The sequence below is a fragment of the Dendropsophus ebraccatus genome, chromosome 2 (genome assembly GCF_027789765.1).
Source record: "Dendropsophus ebraccatus isolate aDenEbr1 chromosome 2, aDenEbr1.pat, whole genome shotgun sequence".
In the NCBI taxonomy this organism is placed as follows: domain Eukaryota; kingdom Metazoa; phylum Chordata; class Amphibia; order Anura; family Hylidae; genus Dendropsophus; species Dendropsophus ebraccatus.
Window position 1 is genome coordinate 211,413,271 of NC_091455.1, and position 11,788 is coordinate 211,425,058.

General features: G+C 44.9%; 1 protein-coding gene across 7 annotated transcripts in view; it reads right to left on the reverse strand.

Annotated features, from left to right (window-relative positions):
- Positions 1-11,788, reverse strand: part of ASNS (asparagine synthetase (glutamine-hydrolyzing)) — a 108,696-nt gene that overhangs the window by 63,065 nt on the left and 33,843 nt on the right. For 4 of the 7 annotated variants that reach the window (XM_069959384.1, XM_069959387.1, XM_069959383.1 and 1 more), the window contains exons 1-2: positions 10,954-11,060; positions 8,571-8,657 (exon numbers count right to left, since the gene is read on the reverse strand). The gene's annotated coding sequence lies outside the window, so the exon portion shown is untranslated. Of the gene's footprint in view, positions 1-8,570; positions 8,658-10,953; positions 11,072-11,788 lie in introns of those variants that run through there. The other 3 variants (XM_069959381.1, XM_069959393.1, XM_069959382.1) reach the window with 3 other exon arrangements.

Sequence of the window (11,788 nt, forward strand, 5' to 3'; positions counted from 1 at the left end):
GTTTTGCAACAACTGAAGGGCCAAAGGTTCCCCACCCTTGTTTTAAAGGGATTATCCAGCCTTATGGCTGCTTTCTTCCAGAGACAGCACAACTCTTCTTTTCAGTTTGGGTGCAGTTTTGCAATTTGGTTCCATGGAAGTGAATGGAGCTTAAGTGTAAGCCACACCTGAACTGGACTCCTGTTTTGTCTGGAAGAAAGTGGCAATGTTCTTCTAATGCTGGATAACCCCTTTAAGGGCACCAGTCTCCAGACTGACCCCTGTAACTTTACGATATCTATACCTTGTACCATGTAAATAAATGAAGGGTTTGTATTAGCTTAGTATCTATCTATATAGTGCTAGAAGCATCTTGCACCTCCTATGGGTCAGTATAGCTCGGGTTATGTCAGGCTCGCAGTATTTTGGTAGGTGCTGATGCTCCCATTGCTATGCCCTAACATTATGGGTTCTATCTGGTAGTACGATAGGCTTTATTTTACCTCTGTCTTATGGTCCTTTTACATGGAGTGAATATCGCTCGTATTTTCACGATAACTGTCGCATTTGAGCGATAATCGGCTCGTGTAAACACAGCGAATGATCAAGCGAAGAGTGAAAAATCATTCATCTTGGTCTTTCAACATTTTCTCAAATCATCGCTCAATGTTCGCTGAAAATTCTCGCATCTCTTCACGTGAACAGTCGTTCACAGATTCATCCTATGTGTGAGATGTGCTTAGGCGATCTTAAAACGATCGCAATAACAATTTTTCCAAACGAATTATCTTTTTGTCTAAACGCTGATAGTAACAAAAACGTTATAAAATCGTTGCCTCAAAATCGTTAAACGATCAACTGGCCGAATTATCACTCCGTATAAAAGGACCATTACACATAGCTTAGAAGGTCCCAACCAGTCTATAATTGAGCGTTGATCTCTGATCAGTGTTCAGAGCCATCAGGAGGGCCGATCAGTTGTGCTTCCCTTTACTGCAGTTAGATGTCAGCTGCACATCCCTATGACACGGGGTAGATGAGTGGCTGACAGCAGGATTACATGGTCTGATCAGCTAATCACTAGCTCTATTACACTGGGACATGTTGGTGTGTTCAGCCGATAGTAGCCCTGGGTAATAGGGCTCTTACAGTGTGTCAAGGGAGTCAGATCTCGCTTTCACAGCATTAAACGTGACCTGGGTGGAAAGTATTATTGGGGTGACGATATATTTCTTTAGTCCTAAAGTGGATCATATCAGGACAGGGTGCCAGGCCTGCTGTACACTAACTCTCCAGAGGGCCCCATAATCTGTATCTGGATTTACAGTTTTGCTAATACAGGAAACCTCTAAGACCGGGATGGGGAACCTGCCGCCCTCCAGCTGTTGCAAAACTACAATTCCCTTCATGCCTGGACAGCCAAAGTGTAGCAGAATGGGAGTTGTACTTTTGCAAAAGCTGGAGCACCTAAGGTTCCCCGTTCCTGTTCTAAGGCCATTTTCACACCACTGTGTTTTTTTGACATGGAAACTGTAAATGCCTTTGCACATATAACATAATGTATGTATATATATTGTAGATTTATGTACAGGTGCAGAAGTGGAGCTACACCACCTTCTCTGGTGTGGATAGATGCGTGGTATAACTTGCAGCTCTGGAGACAGATGTTCAGTGGACGTCTCGTGTTTCCTTTGGTTTCTCTCTCTATCTCTCTCTCTATCTCTTTGCATTATTCATAAGCTTTGTCCAAAGGTCGGCCATCGCCGTCTCACGGGGCCCCGACAAGGAAAGCGCTGGCGGATTGCTGAGGGAAATCTATATTTTTATATCTGTTTGTATTGAAGCCTTCTGATTTTTGGACTGATTTGATAGTTGATTGTAATGACTTACAATATCATTAAAACCTGTGTCTTAACAATTCACCAGAACGTGTGATTTTATTTATTTATTTTTTTTATCTCTTCTTTCTGCACATTTTTCAGTGTGTGTTCTCAACTGGGCAAAACTTTTGCTGATCCGTCACAACCGATGTGCACACCAGAAGTGGTCTGTACCACCTGCTGTATGGGGCCAGGTTATATCTTGGCCTTTTCTGCAGATTTTACATTAATGTAATGGTTTTATGTATTTTTATGCTTTCACTTTATTGTAGTGTTAGGTGTATCTGTCCATCTTTGGATGCAGACAGGTGGAGGCCCTCTTTTCACCACATTGTTGGTGCCCTTTTGCCGCATGCATTCAGGACACTTTGCAACGCACACAGCAAACTTATCCATATACCCCAATCACTCGATAAAGGCTGAAAAATGTAGCTTCCGTTCAGGTGATTTCCATTAGCGTTTCCCTTTTAAAAAGAATCTACCCTGCTGATATGTCCCTATTGCACGCTGAGGAGGAAGGTATGTCTCTTACCTTTCTCCTCGGCATTGCCTGTACTTGTCAGGGACCCTGTAGGTCCTCCTGTGGAAGCGAGCAGCTCGGCCTTATCTCCTCTCCCTGCTGCAGGAGGACTGAGTAGGGATGGTCCGAACCCGTCGAGGTTCGGCTGAACCTGAACGCTCGGCATCGGATTCCCGCTGTCTGCCCGATCCGTGCAGCGGGCAGATACAGCGGGAGGAGCGCCTGGAAAACTGGGATACAGCCTATGGCTATGGCTGTATCCCAGTTTTCCAGGCGTTCCTCCCACTGGATCCTCCCGCTGCACGGAGCGGGCAGACAGCGGTAATCATTGTGGAGGGTTCGGGTTCGTACGAACCTCGTCCGAACCAGGTTCGGACCATCCCTAGGACTGGGTGTGAGTGAGGCTGCGGCACCCTCCTACCCCAGTGCCGCAGCCTGTGTGCACAGACGTAACCCAAGCTGTCAGTGCTTAAACTCCCCAGGTCCTCGTCTGGACATCTGCCGCTGCTGGACGTATGCTGCCGCCATCTTGCTCACACATGGAGCTGAATGTGTGAGCATGACCCTTCACTGATAGCTGTTCCAGGCAGCCAGGACTTCTACCACCAGGTTTGCAGCCATCTGGGGAGTTGAGTGGTATTGTTAGTGCTCTTTGTTGATACAGAAAACCTAACCTTATTTTTTGGGTTGTGAAACAAATCATCTGCATTTCAATTATTTCTTATGGGAAACTGCTTTGATATACAAGTGATTTGGATTACCAGCACGTTGCCGGACATATAGCTCCGCAACGAACTGTAAAGGAGGATTTATCTCATACGTGCTTAGGTCCTGTTACCACACCTATAGCTCTGTGTATGTTCAGTATACAGTTGGGTTGTCACCTGCTGCTTATCTCCCTCTTATTAATGGTCGTGGAATGGGCAAAGTTCATTCACATTCTGTTTGTTATTTAACTTTTACATGGAAAGATGCAGTAATCATTACATTCCTGCAACGCTCTCACCTTACACTCACTAGTAAAATAAAGGTAAATGTCCCTTCCCATTCAACAAACTTTCAATGTTTCAATGCTACAAGCGAATGAAAGAAACTTCGTAGTATATCTTATGAGAGAAAAATGAGCTCACTTTATCAGGCTCCTCCCTCTTTTAATTCATCATTCACCTAAAGAGGGCTAATAGCCCAACTTAATTGGTGAGCTGGATCAACTCACTGAACAATCATGTTTAATGCTACTTATAGAAGTCTATGGAAGAGGGGAAGAATGACTGATTATATACACACACCTGCTAATGAGAGCTCTGATAAAAGTTATATCTAAGTATCCCAGTGATGGATCCTTACCTTATACTGCCCAGTGCTGCTCTGTAATGTCCTCCATGCTACTGCTGCTTTGGAAGGTGTGCTATAGAGATATATAGGGGAGCAGAATCTCCTCTTCTGAGGGTGTGCTATAGAGATATAGGGGAGCAGGATCCTCTCTCCTGAGGGTGTGCTATAGAGATATAGGGAGCAGGATCCTCTCTTCTGAGGGTGTGCTATAGAGATATAGGGGAGCAGGATCTCCTCTCTTCTGAGGGTGTGCTATAGAGATATAGGGGAGCAGGATCTCCTCTCTTCTGAGGGTGTGCTATAGAGATATAGGGGAGCAGGATCTCCTCTCTTCTGAGGGTGTGCTATAGAGATATAGGGGAGCAGGATCTCCTCTCTTCTGAGGGTGTGCTATAGAGAGATAGGGGAGCAGGATCTCCTCTCTTCTGAGGGTGTGCTATAGAGATATAGGGGAGCAGGATCCCCTCTCCTGTGTGCAGCGTATAGGAGACATCATAGAAATTAGTCTACACCCACTTAGCTCAGGGACAACTTGAAGCTTACCTGTCTATAGAAAAAAGCCAAAAATTTAGTTTAGTTGGGGTCTGAAGGTTCAGACCACAACCAATCAGGAGACAGTTGTGAGAAGTCTGAGCTCAGCTCGTTCTCTTCCAGCTCTCTGTTGCGGGACCTGAACAGGCACATAATGTAAGTCTATAGAGCTGTACTCACATAGACACAGAGCAGAGAGAGGAGAGTGTGGGAGCGCAGTTCTCTCCCTGCTGGTTCTCCTGATTGGTTGCGGTCCAAACACTAAGACCCAAATCAAAACTTCTGACATGTGCCTGGTGAAAAATGGCATATCATGCCAATATGAGTTAGAGCATTGATTTTCAACCAGTATGCCGTGGCACACTAGTGTGCCGCGACACATGGTCGGGTGTGCCGCGGGGAAAGTTCCCCAAACTATGGTGCCCCTGTGAAACAGGAGAAAACAATGGGGGAGAGAAGCAGGGGGAGAGAAACATGGGGATGGGGGAGAGAAACAGCGGAGAGAAGCAGGGGGGAGAGAAGTTTGGTGGAGAGAAGCAGGGTGGAGAGAAGCACAGGAAAAAAAGCACAGGAGAGAAGCATGGGGGAGAAGTATGGTGGAGAGAAGCACAGGAGAGAAGCAGGGGGGAGAGAAGCACAGGGAGAAGCAAGGGGGAGAAGTATGGTGGAGAGAAGCAGGGGGGAGAAGTATGGTGGAGAGAAGCACAGGAGAGAAGCAGGGGGGAGAAGTATGGTGGAGAAAAGCAGGGGGGAGAAGTATGGTGGAGAGAAGCACAGGGGGGAGAAGAAAACAGTGTGTGTATAAATACATTTAGAATCTATATTATTAACTATATGTATAATATGTACTGTTTTAGTGTCATTTTGTGCCATTTTGGTTGGTGGTGTGCCCCGGGATTTTTTAAGTATAAAAAGTGTGCCGCGGCTCAAAAAAGTTTGAAAATCATTGAGTTAGAGAATGGTCAGAAATAGCGGTATTCACAATGCACTTACTCAGGTTAGCTGATCCTGAAAGGTTATGACTAGAACCTTGAGTATGATCTACATTCGATTACCGGTGGCTGAACAAGTTGGATGCAGCCCTAGGAAATCCGGGAAAACATGGATATGGCTTCCCTCCAACTCTATACATGTATATACTGTTTTCTTTCTGGTAGCTGTTGATATAATCTGCAAAACCAATATTTATTTTGAGAGCAGTAAAACTTTACAGCACTTGTTGGTTTTAGGTTTATGCCTTTGTTTATTGCTTTATGATGTCACTAGCTGCTTCTGGTACAGATAGCCGGGAGGACCGCGGTCTCAGCGTCCCACGCGGCAATACAGATCTCCATTACTAACATATATAGCTCTGTGTACAATGGAAACCTATAGGGGGCCTATGGCTAACAGTTGTGTGTGTTTACTATGGCAATCGGAGGGGCTAGTAGTTATGGGGGAGGGCTCATGTCTTGTCACCGTTGCTGGATATACACAGGGGTCACATGCACCTTGACTCCTATGGTGGCACCATTACTAAAAATTATAGGAAAGTCATGTCTGGGTTCATGCTTCTTACATACGACAGACGTGATGTGGCGTTAAATACAATCTCCCGTACACTGTCATGTTGCAGTATATGCCGTAAACCTTTATTTTGTTCTATTTTGGATGCATCTGAGCGGTATAGTCTGATCATTCTATGAGCTGAGCCATAAAGTGGTACAATGAAGCTGTGATTGATGTTAATAACCCTTCATCCAGTGATAAGGAGGTGACTGAGATAACCTACCAGCCAGCACCGCACAGGTGAGAACTGACCGCGTCTTCATGTGACTAGAGATGAGCGAACATCAAGCACACTTAGCATCTGATTACCGGCGGTAGGGAGTCCAGAAAACATGGATACAGACATACCCATAGGCTGTACCCAAGCTTTCCAGGACTACCTAGGGCTGCATCCAACTTCTTCAGCCGCTGGTAATCAAATGCTGAATGATCGGACTTGACTATGCTTCAGTTGCACTCATCTCTATTTGTTTCCCCTCTAAACATGGAGTGTTCCCCTTTAAATGGTATTTGACAGACTACATCTAGAATAAACCCCTTATGCTGCCTGACAAACATGTCCCTCTAATTACTGTTCCATAGTCCCAGCAATAAGATGCCAGTCCTATGTAATGGCAGCTCACAATCTAGTCAAGGTGTCCAAGTCAGAGTACACTGCAATATACTAGTACTGTATTAGTATACATGGATTAGTATTGCTGTGTACAAGTGATCAAGTGAATTCACAATCAATTCCTGTAGAGGAACAAAATAAAAATGCAATAAATGCCTCCATATAGAATACAGGGACAGTCTACCATGATGTGTGGGTCACAGCCTCCATATACAGTACAGGGATAATCTACCATGTGGGTTACAGCCTCCATATACAGTACAGGGACAGTCCACCACGTTGGTCTCGGCCTCCATATACAGTACAGGGACAGTCTACCATGTGGGTCACAGCCTCCATATACAGTACAGGGACAGTCTACCATGTGGGTCACAGCCTCCATATACAGTACAGGGACAGTCTACCATGTGGGTCACAGCCTCCATATACAGTACAGGGACAGTCCACCACGTTGGTCTCGGCCTCCATATACAGTACAGGGACAGTCTACCATGTGGGTCACAGCCTCCATATACAGTACAGGGACAGTATACCATGTGGGCCACAGCCTCCATATACAGTACAGGGACAGTCTACCATGATGTGTGGGTCACAGCCTCCATATACAGTACAGGGACAGTCTACCATGATGTGTGGGTCACAGCCTTCATATACAGTACAGGGACAGTCCACCACGTTGGTCTCGGCCTCCATATACAGTACAGGGACAGTATACCATGTGGGTCACAGCCTCCATATACAGTACAGGGACAGTCTACCATGTGGGTCACAGCCTCCATATAGAGTACAGGGACAGTCTACCATGTGGGTCACAGCCTCCATATACAGTACAGCTACAATCTACCATGTGGGCCACAGCCTCCATATACAGTACAGGGACAGTCTACCATGATGTGTGGGTCACAGCCTTCATATACAGTACAGGGACAGTCCACCACGTTGGTCTCGGCCTCCATATACAGTACAGGGACAGTATACCATGTGGGTCACAGCCTCCATATACAGTACAGGGACAGTCTACCATGTGGGTCACTGCCTCCATATACAGTACAGGGACAGTCTACCATGTGGGCCACAGCCTCCATATACAGTACAGGGACAGTCTACCATGATGTGTGGGTCACAGCCTCCATATACAGTACAGGGACAGTCTACCATGATGTGTGGGTCACAGCCTTCATATACAGTACAGGGACAGTCCACCACGTTGGTCTCGGCCTCCATATACAGTACAGGGACAGTATACCATGTGGGTCACAGCCTCCATATACAGTACAGGGACAGTCTACCATGTGGGTCACAGCCTCCATATACAGTACAGGGACAATCCACCATGTGGGTCACTGCCTTTATGTACAGGGACAGTATACCATGTGGGTCACTGCCTCCATATACAGTGCAGGGACAATCCACCATGTGGGTCACTGCCTTTATGTACAGGGACAGTATACCATGTGGGTCACTGCCTCCATATACAGTACAGGGACAATCCACCATGTGGGCCACAGCCTCCATATACAGTGCAGGGACAATCCACCATGTGGGTTACAGCCTCCATATACAGTATAGAGACAATACACCATGTGGGTCACAGCCTCCATATACAGTATAGAGACAATCCACCATGTGGGTCACATCCTCCATATACAGTACAGAGACAGTAAACAGAAATATTAACAAATATTTCTGCAGCAAATCTTCCAGAGGTGAACATGATCTGACCAGTTAACTGGGACTCTCTATAGTGATATCTAGTGATGCTGCCACCTGCTGGAGACCGTAGATAAAACATAGAAGTCATCTATAGCAAAGATTACTAGTACTTAGGATGTGTTCTCCTGAAAGCTATCTTTTTTAATAAACATATATTTGGTGAACATATCGTTACAACGGACTGGTACCACTATGGGAGGCAAAATGGCACCACAATATGCCATCAAGCCTCGGGCCTACCTATCGCTATATAGATGAGATTCTAATCATTTGGACAGAATCTGAACAATTGAAAATATTTCATGAACATTTCAATTACTTCCACCCCATCATCAACCTGACACTCAACTACTCCTTTACTCAAATAAACTTTCTTGACAAAACTATTAAAATACAGGACAACAGAATAGAAACATCACTGTACCAGAAGCCAGTTGACCACCCAACATACCTGAGATGGGACAGCTTGCATCCTAATCATTCACAAACTCCATCATCTATAGTCGAGCCGTCAGGTACAATCGTATATGTTCTGGTTCTGCGGATAGAGAGGAACATCTTAGGAGCCTCGAAAAAAACATTTCAGAATCAGGGTTACCATCAAAGAATGGCTGAGAACCAAATTGTAAGAGCCAATAGAGTCCCAAGAAGTGAGCTCCTACAATACAGAACAAGGCAGGAAGACCAGCGGTCCTCTGATGTCACCTATAGAGATGATCGGACAGTGATAATTTTCAGGTTCGTTTGAACTCGAACCATCGGCCTGTGACTCCTGCCGCCGTCCCGTTCCGTGGGGAAGGTGGAGACAGCCCGAGTCCCACCTGGAAAACAGGGATACAGCCTGTTACCTAGGCTGTATCCCTGTTTTCCAGGCGGTACATAGGCTGTCTCCAACTTCCCCACGGAACGGGACGGCGGCAGGAGTCACAGGCCGATGGTTCGAGTTCAAACGAACCTGAAAATTACCACTGTTCGATCATCTCTAGTCACCTTCCACCCACATTTAGAGTAGCTGGGCAGAGCGGCATGAAAACTACATCCTATATTACAGAAAGATGACCACCTAAAATTGATATTTCCAGACCTCCCACTTCTGTGTTTTAGGCATCAAAGCATCAAAAATGTAAGACTTGTCCATACATAATGACTGCGGACAGAATAAAGATCACAAACGTGAATCAGGACTACAGGATCTCTGACATGTTTACCTGCACCAACCAAAATGTAGTCTACTTATCATGGTTTCACATACAGTGCCACTGCCGTTTTTGACCCAAAGCCAGGAGTGGATCCGGCAGGGAGGAGACATATCAGTGCTTCATTTATTTTGCTCATTACGTTGAATCCACTCCTGGTTTTGGCTCATAAACTGCAAAAACACTGCCATGTGTGAAACCAGCATACATTGTATGTAACATGTCCTATAACATGTCCTATAGAGTGAACTCTCACCCACACACAATAAAAGCTAAAAGGACAGATCTGCCCGTAGCACAACATCACACCTATGATAGTGCTGATATTAAAAGGGATTAAAGGGTTATCTAAGACTACTAAGGGAGATATGGGGGTCCCTGACTTGTTTCGGGACTATCTGGCAGTACACCTCCATAGAATACCGTCATGGACAGCTCTCCAGGCCTTTTCCAGATGGTTTGAAATAGAGAAATTGTCGATTGCACTTGTTCAACCAGGTGTTTTAATCTGGTCGCCCCCTTACAATGTGGAGCTGCCTGCACTTCTTACCCCCATGAAACTTACTAGAGATGTTTGGGTGCAGCTAATAAGCTGTTTCCATTATGATCTTTCCGTACTCCCTTGGTACCTATTCTCTATGACCCCTCCATTTCAGAAAGATGTCATATGATCCGACCTCGGCAGACAGCGAACTCTTTCATCTGGCAGACATTGTGTATGTTTTCCAGAGAAAACTGCTGCCGTATGACAAATTACGAGAGAGGTACCCTTTCCCGCCTCAGGCCCGCTCTTACTATGCGGTAGTTGCTTGCTGGTTGGAAAACCTTTGTGGTATGGAACCGGGTGTAAACCCACCCCCTTTGAATGGCTATGTAAGTGTGCAGTGTCCACCAGAGCTTTGATTACTGATATGTATGATCTTTAAGAACTCCCCCTCCACCCGCCATGCGTATATGTGCAAGTGGGAATCATACCTTGGAAAGGAACTTCCTTACGAGGTCTAGCAAGTAATATGCTCTGAGGTGGCTAAATCCTCGTCATGTGTGTCCTATAAGGAAGACCAGTATAAAATACTGTTCTTTTGCTACCATACCCCTGATCAGTTGCACAGCATTTTTCCACAGGTCTCTGATCTATGTTGGCGGTGCTCTCACAACCTTATCCAGTTGATTCTTTCTACTGTTTTACCGCTTGATGCTAGCCATTATCTACTGAATATTTCCCCCAAATCTATGAGTAAACATGAAGCTAAATGAGTAAATTTACGGACATACAGTGAATGGAAAATGGCCCTTAATGGCTCTCTAATAGAAAAGTTTAAAAAGATTTTGGGCCCCTGGGGTTGGGTTTAATTTCTCTCCCCCCTTCTTTTCCTTCCTCCACCCTAGTTTGTTTTCCCTCTGTATTGTTGTGTTTTGTGAGTCTTCTGTTGTATCTGTTTTTTTTGTTTCTTGTTTCTCAATTGGGAACCAGTGGTTTAAATTGTTTTCGGGTTAGGGCCCGAATAAAGTATGTGTTTTTTTTTTGGTGTCAGGTATTTCAGTGGGCCATGTTGGTTCACTTCTAAGGTAAATAGTCACACGAGAACAGGACAGATCCTTTACATACGCCTCTTTTGGGATATTTGGTTCTCGGACCTAGTTTTTCTTTCTCTTTGTGTGTTGTTGTATCCTCCATATGATCCGAATATGCACGTGTATTCATGCAACACAGTCTGTTGGCATTTTATATTGTGTTTCCGCCTAGATGCTGTACCTGGTTGAAAAAAATTAACAGTTTTAAAAAAAAAAGGGACATTTCAAGTGCCAGAGGGAAAGGAAAGTCTGGTAATATAAACTCATGACAACCTGTGACACTGAGATCAGTAATTTATGTCATTCTACATTCCGTAAAGTGTCACTGTCATTGTAAAAAAAAACTTTTGACATTTCAGAGAGACACGAGAGAGAGACATGTCAAAAGTTTTGATTTATCCAGGTCTGAGTGTTCAGACCTATACCAATCGTGAGCATGAGACGAGTGAAGACTGTGTCACGTGATGAATAATAATAATAATAATAATGATGATAATAATACTTTTATGTGTATAGCGCACACAGATTCCGCAGCACTTTACATAGTATTCTTACATACGACAGACGTGATGTGGCGTTAGTAAACACTTTGCAGATGTTGTCCTTGGTGGGATTTGAACTCAGGACTCCAGTGCTGCAAGGCTACAGTGAACACAGTCAGACTGTGAAAGTCTATGACTGACACAGAGCGGGGAGAGGACCGCGCTGAGCTTGGTCTTCACTCGGCTCATGCTCACAATTGGTACAGGTCTAAACACTCGGACCCGGACTCGGACCGATCAAAACCTTAAAAATCAGTGATAATCGATCAATCAAAACTTTTGACATGTCTCTCTGACATCACCTCCAACTGTGTATATTTAAACAGCAACACAGATTTAAACAGAACAATGGATAT